At 39.3% G+C, this 22,495-nt stretch overlaps 1 protein-coding gene across 2 annotated transcripts in view; it reads left to right on the top strand.

The window, feature by feature from the left end:
- Positions 1 to 21,043: 21,043 nt before the first annotated feature.
- akt1s1 (AKT1 substrate 1 (proline-rich)) overlaps positions 21,044 to 22,495 on the top strand; it is a 130,234-nt gene continuing 128,782 nt past the window's right edge. Inside the window, exon 1 of one of the 2 annotated variants that reach the window (XM_028813651.2) lies at positions 21,044 to 21,175. The gene's annotated coding sequence lies outside the window, so the exon portion shown is untranslated. The remainder of the gene's footprint in view (positions 21,176 to 22,495) is intronic. The other variant, XM_051933549.1, reaches the window with a different exon arrangement.

The following is a 22,495-nucleotide window of genomic DNA, read 5'->3' as shown; positions in this document are numbered from 1 at the left end:
AACAGAATGAGGTCAAGGTCCCTTGCCATTTAATATAGTCTGTTCCTACTAATGTTTATGCACTACTGTTCTAGCGCCCATTATTGTAACTGGCTTAATGACTAGTTGTTATATATCAGTATAAATATGCATTTCAGTTCAGCTATTGATGTCTGATTGTGGGTTGACACCTAGTGATATGATTGGTAATGCTTTGCACATTTTGTTAGTTGTTGTTGTTCAATAAAGACAAAAAAAGAAAAGGCACACCCTGTCTGATCGTCCATTCTTATCAAAGGAAAAAAAGGTTGACGATAGCGTACTGCATTACAAATACATGACACATGTTACTGTAACATTTTTCTTCCATAGCTGATAAGCTGTTCCATAGCAAGATGGGAGTAGTTCCCTCATTATTCCATTCACTATTAAACAGGCAAAAGGTCTGGAATTGATTACGTGTGGAATTTGCATTTGAAAGCTTTTGCTGTGAACTCTCAATATGAGGCCCAAAGAGCCGTCCATGTAAATAAAAACAGTCCATCATTAGTCTGAGAAAACAAAACATACCCTTAAGAGAGATTGCAGAAACACAAGGAATGGTTAAATCAACCATTTGGTACATTCATAAAAAGAAGGAACACACTGGTGAACTCAGCAACACCAGAATGTCTGGAAAACCACAAAAGACCTCTACTCTGGATGATTGCAGAATTCTGTCCTTGGCGAAGAACTTCATGAAAGTAAAGACAGAGGGTGTCCAAGGTGCAAGCTAGTAAACCTCGAGCATAAGAAGGACAAATTAGACTTTGCCAGAAAACATTTTTAATGGCCTGTCCAGTTCTGGAACATTTTTCTTTGGACAAAGAAAACAAAGATTAATATTTACCAGAATGTTGGGAAGAAAGGAGTATGGAGAAGAGAATAAATTGCTCATTATCTGATGAATACCACATCATCTGTGAAACATGGCGGAAACAGTGTTGTAGTGTGATCATTCATGGCTGCAAATGGAAGTTAGTCACTAGTGTTTATTGATTATATGACTGCTGGAAGAAGTGGCAGGATGACTGTACTATCTGCTTACATTCAGCCAAATGCTCAAAACTGATAGAATGGTGCTTCACAGTACAGATACTGTGAAAGTAAAATAAGTGTTTTTCAAAGCAAAGAAGTGGAATATCCTTCAATGGCCAAGTCAATCAAATGACCTCGACTTAATTGGACATGCATTTCACTTGCTGGAGACAAGTCCAATGAACAAGCACTAACTGATGACTGCTGTAGCAAAGGCCTGCCAAAGCATCAGTAGGGTGGAAACCCAACACTTTCAGATAGCCTGGGTTCCAGACTTCGTGCAATCATTGACTGTAAAGGATTTCACCCAAACATTGAAAATGATCATTATATTTATGATTATATTCATTTGTCCAAATACTTTTCAGTTCCTGGAAATGGGGGGTTATGCAGAAAAATGGCTGTCACTGCATTATTTTTGGTAAACCCCTTAAATTAGAGTTGAATGTCTACACTTCAAACACATAATGATTGCTTAATTTCAAATCTATTATGGTGGCACCCAGAGCAAAAAATATAACATTTGTGTCACTGTCCAAATATTAATGAACCTGACTCTTTCTGCAGTGAAATTCTTCACACATACAATTCAATACAATACAAAAATTCCACATAGGACTTAATACATTCATTTGTTAAATCAATGTTTGCAGTGTGACTCTTGTTAAAGGCTGCCTTAAAAGTTACCTTGAAGACAATGCTGTGCTGTATTTAAGACATTCAGTATCACATTGATACACTGATAAAATTGTTTTAGGATAATGTATTGGAGAAGAGTTTGTGTACTACAGTATTCCATGTATCACAGTATGTGTAAAATAAATTAATAAATGTTTGTATAGCTGTAAATCTCAAGAAAGGTATAGAACTATGTTCAATACAAATTACAGAAAGAGTCGATTTTTGAACTAGCATGAAGTAAAGAAAGAATAAAAATATGTGCAGCAGTGACACACATTAATTTACTCTAAACTGTTAAAGGATAAGTTTTATATTTTTCAAGTCGGAGCTATTTCTTCACAATCATAGTATGTATTAGTTTGACACATGAAATTGTGTTGAAAAGTAAAGCCTATTTTGTACATTTTAAATAATAACTAGACCAATCTTACATTAAATAATGGAGGTGAAGGGTACCGGAGTCCCAATGTGAAAAGCCTTATAACTTGGCGAATACGTCTATTTTTCAAGCCAAAAATGTTATCAGGTATTGATTTGTGTCCTCAGATTACACACATACAGTATTGCAAACGGCATACCCATGTCATTTTAAGAAGGAAAACAAAATGAAAGAGCAAACCATTGTTATGAGATTCGGCCATTTTAAAGGGAGACTGGCTCTGCACTTTGCCAAGTTCTCTTCCATCCACAGCATCTTTTCAGCTCCAGAGGCATCGATTCACCTCAGAAAGTCATGGCCAAGCACCATTACCGACAATGAATGTTGATGCCCTGGAGCCTCATGCAAAACGCAGTGCGCAGAATTCACACTAAAACATGGTGTAAGGACAAAACCGGAAATGTGTATACGCACAAAAAAATCCAGATGGATAAATCTGTGTGTTCGCCAACTCCCACATTCTTCCGCTCCATAAATCCTGGTCAGCGTGAAAAATAATGCACGTGCACGCGCCTGCTGCCCCACCCCAACTCCTCCCAGAATTATGCCTCTTTGAATATGCAACTCAATATAAATAGCCCTTAAGCTCAGCATTCTGTGAAAAGGCAACGGCAAAAGCACGGGGGAAAATAGAAGAATTTCAGCAAATACCAAGTGGAGGCAAGGAAAAACATATTATTTGTTGTTTTAAACAGTGGTACAAACAACAAAAAGAAGTTGATCGAGTGACATAGAGTGTCAGAGAAACTCGAAAGCTCAAGTTCACAAAGTCACAGAGTGCCCAAAAAAAAAAAAGAAGTTGTCAGATATCAAAGTTGCCATGAAAAGGCGAGTCATAGCCCATTGTCTGAGTGTCATATGAAAGCTTATTAGGATACAGAGAAAAGAAAAAAAATAGGGACACAGTGAGAAAAAAGCTTGAAATGTCAACTTTAATCTCAAAATTTCCACTTCAATCACGTAGTTTATTTTGTCATTAAAGTAGAACATCACAAACTTTATCTTTAAATTGTTTAATTGACTAGTTTCTCAAATACCATTGTAACTAAAGTAGCACATTAAATGCTTTATTTTGTATGTGTTCTTCTATGTGCTCTATGTGTGTGAATCACTACGTGCTTCTTAAACGGACCTTCTCTTCCTCCGAAAGGACATAGGATCCATTACATTCATGATATTACAGCTCTCTGAATAATTAAAATACTGAGATGTATACTTGATATAATTTTTTTGATGATAGGAGTTAAAGCATGTTATTAAACATGGGAACACGGTGGCACAGTGATAGTGATGAGCCGGCGCCCTATCCAGAGATTGTTCCTGCACCCCCGCAAGATGCTTGCTGTGTCGTGTATGACCTTCAATAAAATAATTTATTGCAGCAGTGCTGTCTCTTTCAAACGTTCTAACCTCCAATTCCTGTCCTTCCTTTTCTTTCTCCAAGTAACCAATTGCCACACAATCAGCTCTGTAATAGATGCTAAGCCATCTGTAAGCTTAGAACGTCGATTCTTCAAAACTTTTAGTACATGTTTAATTATTCTATCCATCTATCCTTCCAGTATCGCGCCAGCCCCAGCAAGAATACAGCGCGAGGCAAGAACAATCCCTGAACTAGCTAGCGCTGCGGCACTGTTTCCTCCTATGTTTAATTATTAACAATATAGATTATTTAAATAATATTAACATTTTATCTGTATAATGTCATAAGCATATTTTGCTGCATTTCATCTTAAAAATATCAATATCATATGTAAATACGCGCTTTATAAAGTGGCTCAGGTTGTGCAAAATGACAACTGTATCGCAAGTTTACAGTGAGGTAATTGTACTAATGACTACAAACAGTTCTACAAGGAGCACTTTGACAGATTGATTGAGTGCGTTTATAGTTCTTGGGATGAAACTGTTTCTGAACCGCGATGTCCCTACAGGAAAGGCTCTGCAGCGTTTGCCGTAGTTCAATAGACTGTGCGCATGACTGAGGCAGCGTGTGCTTGATGCTGTATACAAGCACTTTGAGCGACATTATTTGTATGAAAATGTGCTATATAAATAAATACTGTTGTTGATATACCGATAATTCTTTTTTCGATCAGCTGCTGTAGAGCTGTGATTCCACACTGAGATACGGTCGGATAAATAGTTTGAGTGTTGCATTGACAGGAACAACACTAAAACAGCTAGGGTATTTGGAATAGTTTGGCCATTCCGTGGACCATTGTATTGTTACAGGTTAATTACAATCAGATGCCTTAAACTAATAAACAATATGCGGTGTAGCAGTAGGGGGCGCTAGAGCTCCCTTGAACCCTCAGGTACCACACCAAACACCAGGTAAATATACAATTATTATTCTTTTTATTACAATAATGTGCACTAAGCACCCTCCACTCCACACTACTCATAAACACTATACAATACTCAATAATCAATTACTAATACAATTCTCACTCCTCCTCTCCCAGACACTTAGCCACCCTTCCTCCCAGCTCAGCTCACTCGTCTGGGGTTTCCCAGAGTCCTTTATAGTCCCTGACCCGGAAGTGGTTCCATCCGAACAATCCATAAGTCCTCATCACTTCCGGTTCAGACCAAAAGTAATTTTCTTCAACCAGGAAGCACGTCGTTCCTTCCGGTCATGTGATCATGACACACTTCCGGGTTATAGGGCACGTAGCACTCTGCAAGCCTCCCTACAGCGGCTCCTGGTGGTCCCCATGGTATCCAGCAGGGTTGTTTATAAAAACTACAATGTCCATAATGCCCTGCTGGAATTGGGGGACCTTCCATGCTGCTGGGAGGGCTCCATCTGGCGGCCTGGAGGTGTGGACCGGAATATTTGGCCGGCCATCCCTCAGAGCGGTTAATTTCAGTGTTTTTATAAGGCCGTGTCAGGGATGTGCATCTAAAAAAGAAAGGGAAACCACACTTGAACAAAAGCACTGCTTTGATGCTGGGTGCCACCAGTTTGCAAAACCGAGTGGAGAACTTGCATACGGCAGGGTTTTAGCTTGCATGAAAAAGTGCGTGGCATGAGGCCCCTGGTGAATTACTAACTCAATTATGTAGACAACTGGACAACATTAACTGAAAAAAGTGACACGATTGATTTTTATTCTTACACTATACAGAAGCTCCTTTCTTTATTTTGCAATGGACTGCAGACAAGCCAGTCCAGTACCCATACCCTCTTCTTCCACAGTCATGCCTTTGTAATGTGTGTAGAATGTGGTTTTGCATTGTCTTGTTGAAAAATGCAAACAAGTCCCTGGAAAAGATGTCTTCTTGAAGATAGCATATGTTGCTCTAAAATCTCCATGTACAAAAGCCTTAATGCTGCCATCACAGAAGTATAAATTACCTTTGCTAAGGGCACTGACACAACCACACACCATGACAGACCCTGACTTTTGGACTTCTTGTTGATAACATTCTGGATGGTCCTTGGTCCAGTGCACATGGCGTCCATTTTTTCCAAAAAAAGCTTTTGATACATTGCCACATGAGGAGTTGGAAATCATGAGTGTTCAGCTTAGGCTTGCACCCTTGCCCTTTATGCACTAATATTCCTCTGGATTCCTTGAATCATTTAATGATATTATGCAATATACAGGGAAAAATATGCAAATCCCTTCCAATCTTTCTTTGAAGAACATGTTTTTTAAACATTTCAATAATTTTTTCACACATTTGTTGACAAACTGGAGATCCTCTGGCCATATTTACCCCTTAGACATTCAGCCTTTCGTGAATACTGCTTTTGCACCAAATCAAGATTATAATCACCTGTTTGAAATCACATCATTACTTAACTGTTTTACCTCATAACTGGCCCTAATATGCACCGCACTAACTTTTCTTCGAATGCGCTGCAGGCCTGAAATTCAGGAAAGGATGTATATTAACAAGTGAATGAAGCTGACCAGAAAAAACATGAAATATCTGGGCTTCATAATGTCTGCAATGAAGAATCACTGTGTTTTGCTATTTTTATTTTTTGTTTTTTGCATTTTTCAATACCGTCCCAACTTTTTTTGCTTTTTGGTTGTAGATATGCTTGCACAAAAACTCGTAGTTAAAGCTTGGATTCTAAAAGAGTACAAATTATGCACAGTTCGAACACAACTAACAATGAAAAATTATCTTACAGACAAATGCTTAAAACACATCAATAGAAACCAAAATCTCACACCATACTGGTGTTCCCTCTGGTCTAACATGGTTCAGCATAATAGCACAGCATCTTGGATCAAAGAGGTGAAACAAAACAGAAACATATAACGCTGATGCACTTCAAGCAAGTTACCTTAACAGATCTCACAGAAACAATAAGGAAAACAGTATCACACACATGCACTTGGGAGGCAGCCAAAGGGCTCGAAATAGGGTAATTCCAGGCCATTTGAACAAGCCCTTTCTCTCATTCTTCTGCAGACTACCCAAAGTCTGACCCAGATTCAGGGACCGATGATGTCACTTCCGGTTCTGGGTCCAATGAGGTCAATTCCCGCCACCCAGTTTTAAAAATGCCATTTTGTTAGCCATATATCAGTTCTGTTTTGCTCTTTTTTCACTTAATCTTTTAGTATATGGTGTGGCTACCCCAAACCTTTTTCTGTGTTCCTCACTTTATTTGACAGTGGCATAATCGGCAGGATTTTGGCCCCAAGATGAGACACTCCAATCCACAAGGATCCAGGTGGGAGAGTATTGCACCTGGATCGTTGACTATGAGGCATGTGTTGCTGTTCAAAGAGACCAGCTGCGAGCTCCATCCCAAGTACCAGTAATATTACAAAACAGACACCATGTGGAACGTGTAGGATGGGCTAACAGAATAGTGCCATTCTTAAAAGGGGAGGTGCAAGGAACTTTTTATGGTCTCTCAGAGTAGAATGCTGCCTACCATGACCCCACAAAGGCAGAGACCTTTGATAAGCCCCAGACCAGCAGGTGAGGGTGTATCATGAGCGCATTTTTGACCCAGAGTGGCCAACCTCCTTATGGGGCAGAGCTGGGTGCTGGCTAAGACCAGATAGAAAAAACACCCAAAAGGTAGTCGAACAAATCACCTGTTATTTTCTATTGAATGCCCTGCCTGAATATTTGGTTCAGTGTCAACCTTTCAAAAATATGAATGATCTCATTGAGATCATAGAGGGACATAGGGTGGATTCACAATCCAGGAGGGCAGAATGGTCCATTCGTCAAAAACGGACTGAACATGTCCCTACTTCTGAGCCCAACTGTCACCACACGGAGCAAATGCTGAAGCCTATGAACCAGCAATGGTACCCTCGGTCGGCGAAGGCATATGATGCAGGGGGACCGAGGAAGAGAGGTATTGTGCTTTTGTTAACCCCTATCTTTTCCATGTACAGGAGTGGCAGTTGTTAATGGGCATAGGGTGACAGCTCTAATGGATTCCGGTAGCAATATTTCCATTGTTGATGGCTGATTTGTGTTTCTGCGACAGTGGTTAAAAGGTAAGACTAGTCTGATCTGCATTCACGGAGAAACCCGCTGGTACCGGTCTGCCTCATGTTTCATCAATACGATGGATCACTGAAGAAACTAACAGTAGAGGTCCTTCGAAAGCCTCTATTTCTGGTGATACTGGGGCAAAACTGGTCTAATAATAAGTGCAGTATAACACCACCCACTCCTAAAAAATGTCTGGGCCTAGTAATGGACAGAGAAAGTACATCCTAAGCTGCCTCCACTCTGTGTATACAGCCAGCTGAGAGAGGAGACATGGCCAGCCTGTGTGACATGGCAATTCCTGGGATGTCATGATATGAAGCATCATCATCAGCTGTGTGGTACTATGGGCTGAAACCACGCCCATTGAGGTTAGTGTGGACCCCCTCTCACTATTACATTTTCAGTTTAAACAAACACTGGCCTCCTTTAAATGGGCACAAAGGAATGAAGAATCCCTTAAATGTGCAAAAAATGCAGTGGTTCTGGCCAACGCACTCAACATCCTATGTCAAAGGACCCTCACTTTGTCTTGAATAATGACATTCTGTATTGGGTAGCAGGGCACAAGGGGAAGTTGCAGTCATTGTTGTTGGTCCTGTAGTCTTTCTGGAAGCAGATCTGCAAACTAGCACACACCCACCTCCACATTCACCGAAAAATCCCTTGAGCATATTAAGCTCTGATTTTATTGACCAGGAATTAATGAGGAGGTTTGTCGCTTTCTAATGTCCTGTCCGGAATGTCAACTGCATCAAATTTCAAAGAGGGACCATGCGCCTCTGGTTCCCATTCTCCTTATTGATACTGCCTTTGAATGTATTGGGGTCAACTTAGTGGGACCCCTGGAACCCTCAGCTATAGGTCACAAATATATCCTAGTTCTAGTTGATTGTGCTATCTGATATCCCAAAGCTTTCCCTCTGTGCAAAGCTACCTCCAAAGCCATTGCATGGGAATTACTAGAGATCTTTAGGAGAGTTGGCGTGCCTAAAGAAGTACTGATGGACCAAGGGGACGCCCTTTACCTCGGAGATGTTCAGGGAAATGGCCAAGTTACTTAAGTTAAAGCATTTAAAGACCTCAGTATATCATCCTCAACTTGATGGTCTAGTGGAGTGGTTTAACCAGACCCCTAAACAGAAACTACCCAAGGTGGTCAGTGAGTATGGGAGGAACTGGGATCAGCTCCTCCCACTTGTCCTTTTCACCTATAGGGAAGTCCCTCAAGCTTCTACGGGTTTCTCACAGTTTGAATTGTTATATGGGCAACAACCCCATGGCATGTTAGATATATTAAAGGAAGGATGGGAGGAAGAGGGTCTCTCCTTCACAAATATACTAGAGCATATTGTGCAGTTATACGATAGATTTGAAAAAATCCAACCCACCCTAAAATGTCACATGAAAAAGGCAAAAGCAGCACAGGTCTGGTATTATGACTGAGTCATGTCTCTTCAGGAGTTCCACGCAGGAGATCATGTCATGGTCCTTGTTCCTACCTCCCACTGCAAATTGATGGCCCTTTGGCGAGGCCCTTATGAAATTAAGGAGAGGAAAGGGCTCATCGATTATTTGGTGAAACAACCCAATTGTCGACCAAATGAATAGGTATATCATGTAAATCTGTTGAAACGGTAGAAGGATAGAGAACCTGATCCCTCCTCCAGTCAGCCCCGTTCACTTTTTGCTCACAAAACAATCCTTAACTTCAGCCCCAATTTGCCCTACAACCAATTACAGGTGCTGGAAACAGTTATCCTGTCTGTCCTAGAAGTAGTGAGCAAAAACCTTGGATGGACCTCTCTGATTGCACACAACAATGTGACAGAACCTGGGGTGATCGTTCAAGAACACCTGTATCAACTTCCTGAGGCAAAAATAGCCAAGGTGGAACTAGAGATCAAGTGCATGCTGGAACTAGGTGTTGCACAGGAAAGTCATAGTCCCTGGTCCAGTCCAATTGTCTTGGTCCCTAAGCCTGATGGGAGTTGAAGATTTTGCAATGACTTCCATCGGCTTAATCAAGTCTCACAATTTGACTCCTATCTAATGCCACTAGTGGATGACTCCCTCGAGCGGCGAAGACTGGCAGAATTTATGACCACACTTGACACGATGAAAGGGTACTGGCAGGTTCCTTAAATGGACTCCGCGAAAGCTAACACTACGATTAGCACCCCTAGTGGTCACTGGCAGTATCATGTCCTTCCATTTGAGTTACATGGTGCACCTATGACTTTCCAGCGTCTGGTAGACAAAGTTCTATGTCTTCATAGCTTCTATACTGCTGCCTACCTGGATGACATGGTCATCTATTCCAGTACCTGGAAGGAACACCTACAGCAGGTCCAAGCGGTGCATTAGGTAAAGCCAGTCTTTGTATTAAATGAAGTCAAGTATTTGGGGTAACTGGTGAGCTGAGGTACAGTGAGGCCACAGTGTTCCAAAGCAGATGCCATATTGAAATTTTCCCATCTGAAGACCAAGAGGCAAATACAAGCCTTTCTCGGCTTAGTGGGTTATTACCACTAGTTTGTACCCTGATTTCCTGAGAGAGTGGCACCCTTTACTGACCTGACAAAGAAGAAGGCCCTGAATACTGTGATGTGGAATGATAATTCAGAAGCTTCATTTACTGAATTAAAACAGACCCTTATTTCAGCAGCGGTACTGAAAACTCTTAACTTCTCTTTGCCTTTCATTCTCTAGATGGACGCTTTGGACACAGGTATTGGTGCTATGCTGAGCCAGACCATCGATGGTGTTGAAGACCCCATCATGATCCTGAGCCTGAAACTACTGGACTGGGAAACCAGGTATGCAGCTGTGGAATGGGAAGCCTTGGCAATCAAATGCCAGACCAGGGGGTGGCAGTGTGCACTAACCCTTTCTCTCTTTCTTCTCCAGACCACCCAAGGACAATTACGCCTGGGCCCGTTAGTGTCACTTCTGATTCCAGGCCTGATGATATTCACTCCGTGTCCAGGCCTGATGACATCACTTCTGGTTCCATGGGCCTGATGACATCACTTCTGGTTTACCACTCTGCACTCAGTACTTACATAAAACTGAAATACTGTACATTAACAACTCACAAGAGACACCTCAGTTTTTAACAGAAGGCACTGCATAAATTAAACAAATCTCAAAGACCACAGATCACAAAAACTATAGACCAATCACCTGTTTGCCTATGCTCCACAAAATACTTACTGCATGCATAACAAACAAAATATACACACATCACAGACGTTTAAATACTTACAGAACAACAAAAAGGCTGCCTAAGGCAACACATGGGTTGCAAGGAACAAATCTTAATTGTGATACTCCAGCAAGCACGCAAAAAAAATCCATAAACCTATACACAGGATTTATTGATGACAACAACAAAACATTTGACAGTGTCACACATACATGGCTAGTATAAAAATTGCACTTACAATGCTGTATACAAGATCTTCATACATTGTACTCATAGACTGCCTAAAAATGCTAATGGGATAGTAGAGAACAACCCTACATGTACATATCAACAAAACATTAATATAAACAGACTCAATACAAATAAGATGAGGCATTTTGAAGGGAGACTCAATTTCACTTCCCTGGTTCTGTCTCACTCTCAAGCCATTATGAAACAGATAGAACACTAGAAAAATTTAGATGAAAATAGGCCATTCAGCCCAACAAAGCTCACCAGTCCTATCCACTTAATTCTTCCAAAATGTCTAGTTATGAAAGTCCCTAAAGTCCTACTGCCTGTCACACTACTTAGTAACTTCTTCCATGTGCCTATGGCTCTCTTTGTAAAGAAAATCTTCCTAATCTTTGGGCACAATTTAGCCTTTGCAAGTTTCCAACTGTGTCCTCATGTTCTTGTTGAACTCATTTTAAAGTAACAGTCTTTATCCACTGTACAATTCCCTTCAGAATTTTAAACACTTCAATCATGTCACACATCTCCCTTTGCTAACTGAAAAGGTTCAGCTAATTGAATATCTAATATATAAAGCACAGTCAATGTATGTACAGTATGTGTGTATGTATGTATGTTTGTTTGTTCACCATACAAATCTGCACCGGGCGTCCGAGCACCACCAAACTGTGGATGAGGCTCCTTTGTGACCAGGAGGAGGTCACGGGGTATGTTTGGTTGGTAAAAATGTTTGTGGTGAAGCGCAGGGCACCTTTTCACCAACACAACGTTCGGCACACGTCCCCGTACTTATCATCGACAAGATAGCCGCACATTGCAACAGACATTAACGGTGGCGCCATCTATCGGCACGTTTGGTCCATGTGAATCATCTGAAGAAAGGGAAACCAGGCTGTCTGCCAACAGGAGAAGGGCTGCTGATGCAACAGTGGATGAAACATCTTGCACTGGCAGTGGCATCTTTAGGTATTGCTTCCACTCTTCTTCAAGGAGGGTGAACACCACATTCAGCGTTGAAGCTGCCACTAAACTTGGCTCATAGTGACAGTGCTGTATGCAACATTATCAAAGGATCAGGACAAGCCAAAGTGCTTCAAAACTGCAGCCTGATCATTTGGGATGAGTGCACAATGGCTCATAGAAAAGCTCTGGAGACTCTTGACCAAACACTACAAGACCTACATTCAAACAACTCTTGGATGGGAGGAACTTTTGTTGTTTTAGCTGGTGACTTCCAGCAGACACTTCCCGTTATTCCAAGATCAACACCTGCTGATGAGCTGAATGCATGTCTTAATGTTCATTTGCACCTGTGGAAATACGTCAGAAACATTATGCTCACAACAAACATGAGAGTTCATTTGTGTCGTGACACCTTTGCTGAATCGTTCTCTAAACAATTGCTTATGCTAGGAGATGGGAAGGTCCCTATAGATAGTAAAACCGGGCTGATTGAATTTGAAAGATCCTTTTGCAATATTGTTGCAAGTGTTCAGGAGCTACAAGACAAAGTTTTCCCCAATATTCAAGTGAATTATCAAACACATGAATGGCTATCTCAAAGAACTATTTTAGCTCCCAAGAATGACAGTGTGAACAAAATAAATATTCACATCCAGCAGATGATTCCAGGCAGCCCTAAAAATTACAAATCTATCGACACTGTCATAGACCCTGCTCAAGCTGTGTTGTTTCCAACGGAGTTTCTGTATTCTTTGGAACCAGCAGGACTTCCCCCGCTCAATTTGTGCCTTAAAACTGGAGCATCTATCATGATACTTCGCAATCTTGATCCTCCAAAACTGTGTAATGGGACTCAACTTTGTGTCAAGACTCTCTATCCAAATATTATTGTAGCAACTATCATAACAGGTTGCGCAAGACGTGAAGATGTTTTGATACCAACAATAACACTGATTCCGAATGATTTACCCTTTGATTTCAAATGGCTACAATTTCCTGTTCGTTTGGCTTTTGCTATGTCAATTAATAAGGCTCAAGGGCAATCACTGCAAGTTGCAGGCATCAATTTGGAAATTCCATGCTTTTCACACGGACAACTCTACGTAGCATGTTCTATAGTGGGCAATTGCCAGTACGTTGTATGTAGCAGAGCATAATTATGATATTATAACAATAATGAAAACCTGGCTAAATAACAAAGATAGAGATGAGTGTAACATGAGGGATAAACACTTTTTAGGAAGGATAGACAGAACAAAAAAGTAGGTGAGGCTGCTGTTTATGTCAAATAGAATTTAAATGTAAATGCTCTTCATTTGGACGATGAGCCCCATCTTAGTGAGGACATGTGGCTTCGCCTGGAAAATATTAGGGAAAGAGATCTTATTTTAGGAGTGTGTTATAGACCACCAACTTCAGACAGTAATTTCAATACACATCTTTTTAGTAATATCAAAAAGGCAAGTTTACAGGGAGATATTATAGTCATGGGTGACTTTAATTATCCAAATATTAACTGGGATAACCTTGTAGATGGAGGAGCCCAAGAGCAGGAGTTTTTAGAAGTAATCAGTGACTATTTTTTTAACACAGTATGTTAAAGAACCAAAATGGGGTGAAGCTTGTCTGGATTTAGTATTTTGTAATAATCAAGATCGAATTGAGGCTATAGAGGTGATTGAACCACTAAGGTCAAGTGCCCATAATATAATACAGTTCTCAGGATTTTGTAAGAGTGCAGAGGCAAAAATTAAAATTGTTAAGTTGAACTTTGGTAGGGCAAATTTTGACCACATGTGACAAAGTCTAAGACTGGTTTATACTTCACGCAACGTGATGCGACTGTTTATACTTGCTTGCGTACTTTACGTAAATCTGGAAGAATCTACCAGGTGGCAGTGCGAGATATTTTGACGGTGAGAACTGGTTCGGCTTCACTGTGTTATAAATTGCCTGGAACACCCATTAAATTCCGATGACATCTTACCGCAATATCTCTGAAAAGAATATTTAATGATTAAAAAATCCCTAGATAGGGCATCAGTTCATCGCAAGGTGAATACCAGCACACACATACTAGTGTCATTTTAGCGTCACCAAAACTGCATATCTTTGGAAGGAAACTGGAGCACTCTGTGGAAACCCAGCAGGAAAACATGTAAACTCCAGGTAGGGAATACCAGCGACATGACTCCCTGCGAGACAGCAGTGCTACCGCACTGCCACCGTGTCTCCCCCATGTGTATAATTATTAACAGTATTCATTATTTAAACAAAATTAACAATTTATCTGTAAAATGCAACATACATACTTCAATACATTTCATCGTGAAAGTGATATCAAGTATAAATCTAAGGATTCTAAATGTGCAGAGATTTGGAATATCATACATTTAATGTGTTCTGTGTAGTGATCTATTGCTGTTTTCCGCTACTGTCAGTTCAGGAGGAAGCCTCAGAAAAAAAAGATGGCACAAAAGATGGTATGTGAACTTTAAAATGTATCGTGTCATTACGATTGGGAATATACCACGCTTGAATATAAAAGCACCACGAATGCACCTGTATGTCGGCATTTTGCTTCTCCACATCGAACCATTCATCAAACATCGAAGTGCACACACCGATCCTGTAGGATCTGCATGCTTTCTGTCACATGTAAATAGTAAACAGAGACTCTGACATCACATTCCAACTTTTATCAGACTGTGCCCCCTGACTTTTTGCCGGTACTGCAACTCGCACACGCGTCACGTTAATTTCTGAGGACCTGCTCAGAGGAGGAGTCAAATGAACACTGGGAACGCGTGGCAGCCATGATGTGTGTGCATACATTCTGAGCGTGAAGTATAAACGAGCCCTAAGGAGGATACAACGAGTTAAGCTTTTAACTGTGGAGACAGTAAAGGAGCAGTGGAACAGTTTTAAAAATGTTTTACATGTAATGCAAGACAGATACATACCTAAATTTGGAATTAATAGAAAATTTAAAAAAACTCCACAGTGGATTAATAAAGATTTAAAAAAGAAGCTGCAAAGGAAAAAACTGCTTTATAAGGCATATAAGACTAATGACTGCAAAGTGAATCACAGAGTGTATGAGAACATGAGAGCAACCATTAAGAAGGATATCAGGGAGGCTAAAGTCAGTTGGAGTGGAATATAGCAGATAAGGCAAAATAAGACCAGAAAAGATTCTTTCAGTATTTTAGTAGCAAAAGAACAGTCAAGGAGGAGGTGAAGTGCATCAGAAATAGTAAAGGGGAATTAAAAGATACAGACAATGAAATAGTGGATGCCCTAAACTTACATTTTTTTGAGGTGTTCAAAAGTGAGCAAGTGGATAACCTCCCAGAGGTAAACTGGACTGCTAAGGAGGTACTGAGGGATTTTAAAATTATAGAGGGAGAAGTACTGCTCAGATTAAATAGGCTGAAATCAAAGAATCACCAGGACCAGATAATATTTACCCACGAGTTCTTAAGGAGGCTAGCAAGTACATATATATATTTTTAGGAAGTCACTGCACACTGGAGAGATTCCGAAGGACTGGAAAATGGCAAATATCATCCCATTATATAAAAAGGGTGACAGGGCAGATCCAAGCAACTACAGGCCAGTAAACTTAACATGCATCACAGTACAATTAATGGAAGGAATTATAAGGAATAAGATTGAGCAACACCTGGCAAGGACAGGAGTTATTAGGAAATCATCAGCATGGGTTCAGAAGAGGGAGGTCGTGCTTTACTAACATGATGGAATTCTATGAGGAGGCAACAAAAGGATATCATCAAAGTGGAGCATATGATATTATGTATCTTGACTTTCAGAAAGCATTTGATAAGGTGCCACATGAGAGGTTTGGCATCAAATTAAAAGAATTGGGAGTTCAGGGTGATGTTTTTAGATGGGTGCAGAATTCGCTCACACACAGGAAGCAGAGGGTGATGGTGTGAGGAACCTCATCAGAATTGGCTGATGTTAAGAGTGATGTTCCACAGGGATCAGTGCTAGGGCCACTGCTATTTTTAATATATATAAATGATTTAGATATGAATATAAGTAACAAGCTGTTTAAGTTTGCAGATGATACCAAGATAGGTGGATTAGCAGATAATTTGGAATCCATTATATCATTACAGAAGGACTTGGACAGCAAAGAGGCTTGGGCAGATTTGTGGCAGATGAAATTTAATGTCAGTAAATGTAAAGGATTACACATAGGAAGTAAAAATGTTAGGTTTGAATACACAATGGGCGGTCGGAAAATAGAGAGTACACCTTATGAGAAGGATTTAGGAGTCATAGTGGACTCTAAGCTATCGAATTCCCGACAGTGTTCAAAAGCCATTAAGAAGGCAAACAGAATGTTAGGTTATATAGCACAATGTGTGGAGGACAAGTCCAAGGAGATTATGCTCAACCTTTATAATACACTGGTAAGGCCTCATCTGGGGTACTGTGTGTAGTTTTGGTCTCCAGGCTACAAAAAGGACATAGCAGCACTAGAAAATGTCCAGAGAAGAGCAACTAGGCTGATTCCAGGGCTACAGGGGTTGAATTATGAGGAAAGATTAAAAGCCTATACATTTTAAGCAAAAGAAGATTAAGAAGTGACATGATTGAAGTGTTTAAAATTAATAAGGGAATTAGTACAGTGGTTTGAGACTGTTATTTTAAAATGAGTTCATCAGAAACACGGACACACAGTTGGAAACTTGTTAAGGGTTGTGATGAATGGCCGGCAGCTAAACCCGGCCTGGACACTCCAAGAAGGAACAGATGGGGGAAGGCAGCTACTTTTGGACACTGCCTCCCCCAGTACGCTAGATGTCAGCTCCCCTGGAGTATAGTGGTGCACCGGGTTCCCGCAGGGCATCCTGGGACTTGAAATTCAGTGTCACAGCTCTGTTGGGTGCCATGAATGCCGCCAGGGGGAGCTGTTGAAGGACCTGGGGAGTCATACTTTCCTTATAGCCCTATATGCAATACTTTACATTTATTCACATTAAATTTAATCTGCCACAAATCTTCTTAAGCCTGTATGCTATTGAAGTTCCTCTGCAGTTTTTCAACAAATTCTAGATTATTTGCCAATCCACCTAGCATGGCATCATCTGTACGCGTAACCACCTTGTTATTTATATTTCTATTTAAACTATTTATATATATATTAAAAATAACAGCTGCCCTAGCACTTACCCCTGTGGAACACCACTCTTTACATCAGCCAATTCTGATAAGGTTCCTCTCACCATAACCCTCTATTTTCTGTGTTTTAGCTATTTCTACCTCAATCAACACACTACACCTGAACTCCCACCTCTTTTGTTTGATGCCCAACTTCTCATGTGAGACCTTATCGAATGCTTTCTGAAAGTCAAGATAAACAATATAATTTGCACCACTCTGATTGTATAGAATTTCAGCTTGTTAGTAAAACATGACCTTCCTCCTAAACCCAGACTGACTGTTCAGTAAAACTCCTGCTCTTTCCCAATCTTTACCGTAATAATTCCCTCCATTAATTTACCTATGATACACGTTAAGCTCATTGGCCAGCAGTTGCTTGGATCTGCCTGATCACCCTTTTAATATAAAGGGATGATCTTTGCCATTTTCCAGTCCTCTGGAATTTCCTCAGTGCACAGTGACTTCCTAAAAAGGTGTGTCAAGTGTTTACATACAGTATGTGCTCACTCTCAGCAGCAGAAATGATTCTCTCCATTGTGAACACTCTGAAAGATGAGTCATTCTAATAATCATCATTAGATCTGCATATTCTTTTTAAGGACACAGCAAACTGGACCTACTGAATTCAAATGTTTAAATTTAATCCAGACCATCTTTCTAACAACTACAAGCCTGTTATTGAGAGCAGTACATCTCTCTCTACAATTTCCATATCACTCAGTACCTCCTTAATAGTCCTTGTTACTGCCTGGAAGGCTATATAGTTTCACAGTGAAGATGTCAGAAAAATGCAAGTTTAGAGCATCTGCAATTTCACTTTTAGTAAATTTTAATTCCTCATTACACTTCTTGATATACTTCACCTCCTTATTGACTGTTCTTTGACTACTAGTATAATGAAAGAATTTCTTCAGGTCACCTTTCACATATCTGCAATATTCCTCTCAAATGATCTTTTAACTTCCCTAATATCCTTCTTAACGGTCACCTTCATGCTCTCATACAACCTACGATTTGTATTGGAGTTACTGTATCTGTCTTAGTTGCCTTATACAGCTGTTTTTATAATTGCAGCTTATATTTGTGTCTTTACAAACCGACTGCTGAGATTTTTAATATCTAACTAATTCTAAATCTCTAACTAATTCTATAATCCCCCATGATTATACATTCCTGTAAACCTGCCTTTTTAATGTTATTAAAAAGATGACCATTTAAGTTGCAGTCTGCGTTAGGGGGTCTACAACACACTCCTATAATAAAGTCTCTTTCCCTAATGCTTTTCCCACAAATCCAGACATTCTTACTAAGATTGGGCTCATCATCAAACTAAAGAAGATATGCAATTAAATTCTGTTTTACATAAATGGCAAGACCCCCTACCTTTCTGTTCTGTCTATCCTTCCTAATAATGTATACCCATCTATGTTTTACTCATCCCTCTTTTTGTTATTTAGCCAGGTTTCTGTTATTGTTATAATATCATAATTATGCTCAGCTACATACAACTCCAAATCAATTGTTTTATTTTTGATGCTTCTAGCATTAAGGCAAGCTTTTTAAATGTGTTATTTATTTTACTTTTACACTTAAACTTTAGGTTGGAATTTACATTACTATGCATATATCGTTTTTACATTATTGTTCATCCCTGTAGGCACAGTTTTAAACCTGGCCTATCCTAAATTCCCTGCCCCACTCCACATTTTAATTTAAAGAAACCTCAACTAACCTACTTATACTCCTCCCCAACACATTGGTGCCTCTCTAGTTCCAATATAAGTTGTTGCGCCGGAATAGGTCCCATTTATTCCAAAAAGGAATCTCAATGCCCAATAATACTTTTATCCTACACCAAAATTTGAGCCTGATCTGCTCAGACTTACCTAGACTGGAACATAGCTCATGTGGCACTTCAGAAAAGAGTATCAACTGTGAGTTTTTTTCTTATTCACCTGTTTCTACTGCTGCTATAACCTGATCATCTCTGTCTTACTAGATTCCTAGTACATACCACTGTTTTGAAGTCAGTTGCCTACCTGTGCTTAAAATAAGTGCTTTTCTCTCAAAGAATGAACGCGTATGTCCTCACTTTTTACTAGCACTAACATAATACTGTATTAGTGTTATATGGTGCCCTATCCAATTATTTTTTATTTGTCTCAACCTCATCACACCAAGAAATCTGTTACTTTAAACTATTCAGCACTGGTTATTTAATTGAGGACTTGCCAGTTTGTGCAACACTTTCTGCTCCACCACACCTAGCCTCACTGCCCAGCAATGCAACCTATCACATCTATTCTTTATGGATAATAAAGATATATGCAGGAACAAACAAACAAACAACAGTTACTGTAAGTAATTAAAACTTATTCATAAGACATACACATGGAATTCCGACTGGAGAAATGTAAAACAATTAACCTATAAAAGGGACTCCTTAGAGAACATGAATATATCTTTGAAAATGGTAACGAAAACAAGACCATGGCAGATGGTGGACTGTACAAAACCTTGAGTACCAATACAACAAATTTATATAATGCAAACAAATTAAATATACATCACATTTTTCACAAATATACTAAATATACACTTACATGCAAGCCACACAATTAAAGCTATTAACACAGAAGCCATGCCAATACTCACATACAGTTTAACCTTTGAGTTATACATTGGTCATAAAAAGACCTACAACAGTTCCAAAGGAAAATGCAAACACTACTCACAAAATAAAACAACAACACCCCAAAGCAGCCATAGTCGACTCACACTTCCATTTGCTGATGGATAAAGTAGTCTATTAGATATAATTAATTTACACAAGTCATTGATTAATAATTTAAGAGAATTCTTCCACACCAAAAAACATACATCAACACTACAAAAAGCAATAGTTCATGCAAACACAAACAACACACCACCTAACCCTACATATCACAGACAACATTACAGAGGACATAACAAACACACAACTTAAAACACAAGCATGGACCCAGAAAAAACTGGATGGCAGACTTCCTCATGACCTTGATCTACTTTGCATGGATAAGATGGCATCAAATAGCTGGCTAGGCTATGGTTATATGTTTGGCGAGACAGAAGGGGTTGTGCTTGTCATACAAGATTGAATTGTAAACACAAAAAATATCAGGAAATTAATTCTTAAGGATGCTAATATTACAAACAATACATGCAGATAATGCCACAAGGAACAAGAAATAATCCAAACCACCACATCAGGTTGTAAACCACTGACACTGATAGACATTATGCACAGAAGTGAATCAGATGACAAACATACATTAAAAACTGCCACTATAACACAAATTAGTAGGCACATACAAATCATATTATATGTACACCCCACCACAGTATAGTACTAAAAAAATCCACACTTACTATACTGGGACAGTACTAATTATCCACCATGACAGACCAGACATAACACTGGTTGACAAGCAAAATAAAACTACATAAATATACTGACATCGCAACACCATTTTAATGCTACTCGTGTTTGGCGATTGTTGGCTGTCAATCTGAACGATTAAGCTATTTGTTTTAGGATATTTTACAAATCGATAATTTCTTTTCTTTCAAGTGATATTTCTTTTAACAAATCAGCAGCTGCCTTTTCCTGCCGCTCCTTAATCGAATCAGTCATGCTGTGGAATTAAACAAATGATTAAATACACTGAAAACGTTATATCAATCAAATTAATTCCCATTTTCATAAAACGTTCATGAAGTCACATTTTCGCCCCGCCCCTCTACGGCGACGTGCATCCATGTACGTGAGCGCGTTCCGTCAGCTGCGAGAGTGTTCGGAGGTCGGGGGGAAGAGTAAAATTGGTAGCATGTTTTCCTTAAAAGAGCAAAATCAATAATCAGCGTTTTTTGTAGAGGTGAGTGCATCCTGTGTTTTTATGTATTTATTTATTTATTTATGTATTTATTTATTTTTTTTCATTTTTAGCTTCCTTGGGCCTCTGATCCAACAGTTGTTTACGTGCATTTTGAGCTCGTAGTGGATGGCGGATAGATTTAACTAATTTATATGCATTAGGCTGCCAGTAAAATATACTCGAACTTGTTTACAAGTTGTGTTAAGAATTTGTTGCTTCTATGCCGAACAAACCAAATAAGCAATAAAGAGAAAAATAACTTTAGTTGTTTCAGGCAATAATAGTTGCTAGTAATTGGGATCTCGCCGTATTGCACATACATATGTTTGTTTGTCCAGTGTACTGTTAACGGATATAAACTCGCCGGGCAATAATAGGGAAAATAATAGGGTATTTTATTAACACAATGGAATAGGCACTGAGTCGCAGAAGCCTTTGAGGAATTGCTGTAGATCTTTTTAAAATGGGATTCATTTGTTGTTGTCATGGTACGAAAGATAAGTGGTAAATGTTTGTGTTGAAAACATTTTTCAACAGTGCGCCTGCCTATGTTTTTTTTGTCTTACTAGCTGTGATACGAATGCTTTGAACACTGGAGCAATTACGCAAAAGATCCGCACGTTTATGCAAGTATAACCTTTAAACCACACAGATACAAACAAATACAAAGAATTTAATTTGTGCTTTTGGAGAAGAATGCATTGAAAGTTTAGTCAAGCTTGCAGATGAAGTTTCCTTCCAGTTTAAAGTACAGTGAATTAGTAGTGAAGTTGGCACAGAATGTGAGTATAGAAAGCAATTTGAAAGTGGTTGCATTAGTTTATTTTTTATTCCTAACCAGATAATTTAAGTTTGTTTTATGTTTGTACTTGTGCCCAAGAGCACTGCTTGTTTACACATATTGCTCAAAAACACCAAATACTCTTCCAAAATGCAAGTATAAAAATACAGTTTCTGCCTCAAACTAGATAAGAACAAAAAGCAGTTTTAATAAGTATAGCAGATACATTGAGTGCTGTACAGAAATGAAACGCTGTGCATGTTGTTCATTAGTTATTTCTGTTATTTGAAGTTGCTTGCCAAGTAATAAAATATTGTATACTGTGCCGATAAATAGTATCCACCCCTTAGAAATTTTTACATTTTATTGTTTTACAATATTGAATTTCAGTAAATTTAATTTGGTGGTCCGACACTAATCAGCAAAAAATGTACATTAATGCAAAGTGAAATCAGTTCTTTGCTAATTGGTTTAAATTAATTACAAATATAACACACAAAATAATCAAATAAGTGTTACTGTGACACATCTTAATCATC

This window comes from Erpetoichthys calabaricus, chromosome 11 (assembly GCF_900747795.2).
Source record: "Erpetoichthys calabaricus chromosome 11, fErpCal1.3, whole genome shotgun sequence".
NCBI classification, from domain to species: Eukaryota; Metazoa; Chordata; class Cladistia; order Polypteriformes; family Polypteridae; genus Erpetoichthys; species Erpetoichthys calabaricus.
Note: the sequence above shows the minus strand (reverse complement) of the source record. Positions and strands in the feature narration are given on the sequence as shown.